This window comes from Galeopterus variegatus, unplaced genomic scaffold, assembly GCF_000696425.1.
Source record: "Galeopterus variegatus unplaced genomic scaffold, G_variegatus-3.0.2 Scaffold80, whole genome shotgun sequence".
NCBI lineage: Eukaryota > Metazoa > Chordata > Mammalia > Dermoptera > Cynocephalidae > Galeopterus > Galeopterus variegatus.
Window position 1 is genome coordinate 356,488 of NW_007726191.1, and position 3,302 is coordinate 359,789.

Below are 3,302 nucleotides of genomic sequence, written 5' to 3' on the forward strand. Positions count from 1 at the left end.
GTCCCGGTCCGGTACGGGCGCGACACTGAGGGTTGCAGTCCGTTGCCGGACACGAAAAAAGACAAAAAGAAAGAAAAAAAAAATTGAAATGTGAAAAAGCACAGGACAAGATGATCTTTTTTTTTTTTTTTTTTAAAAAATGACCGGTAAGGGGATCTTAACCCTTGGGCTTGGTGTTGTCAGCACCACACTCAGCCAGTGAGTGAACTGGCCATCCCTATATAGGACCCGAACCCATGGCCTTGGTGTTATCAGCACCGTACTCTCCCAAGTGAGCCAGGGGCCAGTCCTCAAGATGATCTCTTAAAAAGAAAAAAAGATCTCCAAGTTTTCTTCAACTTTGAGTTTATACCACTTCGTAGAAAAGACCTCTTATATTTGAATAGTCTTCCTCTAGACGTGGTTAGCAGTCTTGCATATGTCATTCGATGCTTGTTTTCCTAATGGATTCTCGATGGTAAACCAAGAAAGGAGAGCATTGGGGAGGCCAGGTTTTTGATACTCACTGATGGAGATAATGCTTGTTAGCTGATAGATACAGCTCCTGATGGTGAGTAGCGTCAGATTCCTTACAGTAGAATACTGAGAACTGCATTTGGTTTTCAGTTCAAGTGCTTGCTTGTCTGCTTGCTTCCTTTCAAGCTTGACCTCATTTCTGAGGCTGAGTGCCCATATTTTTGTCATATCATTGTCCTGTATCATCTTAGCAAATTCGATGATGAATTTAAAATTCCAATAGGACAGAAACTCTACACATCCCTTGTATAGAAGAAAGGAGTTGTTCTGGGGATTTCCCACCCAGGTGCTAGGAGTTTTCCTCTCCTTCTCAAGCTTCCTATAATGGTAGCAGCGACATAATTATCTTCTATTTCAGTGCCAGGACAACCAAAAGCTCTGCAAGAGCCACAGAGGTTCTTACAAGTGTCTTATCACACCTGGTCATTCACTTCCCTTTTCTCCATCCTGCCTAACATATTCCTATTATTAGATTTTCTGTGGGGACTTACAGAAAGCAGATGAGAGAGAGCTGTTGTCTTCTAGTTATGTGATGCATTTACAAAAACACCCATTATTAAGGAATTTATTTTCTAGTTTAAAGCCAGCCCCCACTTTTAAAAATATGTTTATATAGATTGAGGTATTCAGGAAACATTTTTTTCTTTTAGCTCCTTCAGGGCGTTTGCACAAAATGCAGTATGTAGTCCCGGATTGGAACCTGGGCCAGAAAAAAATATTTTTCCATGTTTGTTTTTTGATATAAAGGACATTGGGACAATTGGCAAAAACCTGTATAAGGTCTATATATTAGATAATAGTATTATGTTGACATAAATTTCTTGACTTTGATCTTGTACTATGGTTATAAAAATGAATGTCCTTGTTCTTAGGAAATATGCACTGAAGTAAGTGGGCATAATGTCTGTAGCTCATTCTCAATAATTGGGGGAGACATATACTTGTATGTATACGTGTGTGTGTGTGTGTGTGTGTGTACACATGTATACACAGACAATAATAAAGCAAATGTCAAAAGTTAACAAATTGGGGAATCTGGGTGAAGGGTATATGAGATTTCTTCCTATTATATTTTTCGGTAAATTTGAAATTATTTCAAAGTTAAAAGACACCCCTCTTTCCCCTTCCCCCCAAAAACATGCTTACAGTTCTGATGAGGTGACAAGATCAAGCTCTAGAATGTACAACCCTGAAAACAGGACCCTGGTGACTAAAGTTATCTTGAAGCCATCAACCCATAGCAAGGACAGAAAGTTGACTCTAAACAAGTTTTGAAAAATACCTCCTATTTAAAGACAATTGGTGACGGGGGAGGGGTAGAATTTTAATTCAATGGAGAATGTGATTTAAGTACTTGGAGTGCTTGATGAAATGAACTAAACATTATAGGAGTTCAGAAGATAGATTTATTTCATCTGGAGCAGCTTTTCCCAGAGTGTTTTTCGGCAGGGTCCTAAAAAAGGGTTTGGCAGTCAAATATACTTGGGAAATGCTACATTGAAGGTAAACCAGGTAAGTGACAGATAAAATAAGAATGGCAGAATATTGATAATTGTTGAAGCTGGGTGATGGGCAGATAGAGGTTCGTTGTATTAGTCAATATTCCCCAGAAAAACAGAACCAGCAAGATAGATATAGATAGATACATAGAGAGTATGAAGAGATTTGTTATGAGGAATTGGCTAACACAACTACGGAGTCTGGGAAGTCCCACTGTCTGCCACCTGCAAACTGGAGACCCAGGAAAACTGGTGGTGTGATTCCAGTCCAAGTCCGAAGGCCTGAGAACCAGTGAACTGATGGTATAAATCCAGTCCAAGGTCAGGAGAAGACCATGTCCCAGCTCAAGCAGGCAGGCAGGAAATAAAAGGGCCCAATTCTTCCTTTCTTTGCCTTTTTATTCTATTTAGGCCCTAAACAGATCGATGATGCCCACCCATATTGGGGAGGGCAATTTACTGAGCCCACAGATTCAAATGCTACTCTCGTCCAGAAGCACCCTCAAAGACATACCCAGAAATAATGTTTAGTCTGGGCACCTCTTGGCGTAGTCAAGTTGACATAAAATTAACCAACGCATTCATTACGCTATTCTGTTTATTATATTTATCCTTGAAATAAAGGACTTTTTTTCTTATTTTTTTTCTTGGTGCTTTACCTATGCTACTTTGAATTGTTAACCTCCAAGAGTTTACATTGTTTACCTAACCGACCATGGAACTCTAGAGCTTCTCTTAGGACTAGTGTTTCTGAGAATACACATTTTGAAATGCTTTACTTGGGGGTTAGGGTGGTCAAGAAAGTATCTTTTTTTTGTCTTTTTTCCGTGTCCGGCAACGGATCGCAACCCTCAGTGTTGCCCCCGTACCGGACCGGGGACCGGCAACGGGATTGCAACCCTTGGTGTTGCTCCCGTGCCCCGCTCAGCCAGTGAGCAGGAACCGGTCCGTATGTGGGATCCGAACCCTCAGACGGGAGCGCTGCCGCGCTTCCCAAGCGGCGCACTATCCAGTGCGCCACCAGGCCGGCCCTCAAGAAAGTATCTTGGAGATAGAATTTGATCCAGATACTTAAAATTATCCAGAAACTTTAAAACAGTCCCCAGATCCTTTTTATCCTGAGTACCCATTGTGAATATCATTTCACTCATCTCTATACATATATACACAAATATTAATATAATTCTTATGTAAATGAACTCAGTACCCATGTTGTTCGGTAACCTACTAAAAATTCAGTAATATATCAGCTGTTTTTGAAAGGACATTGTTGGGTGGGAGGGGGGA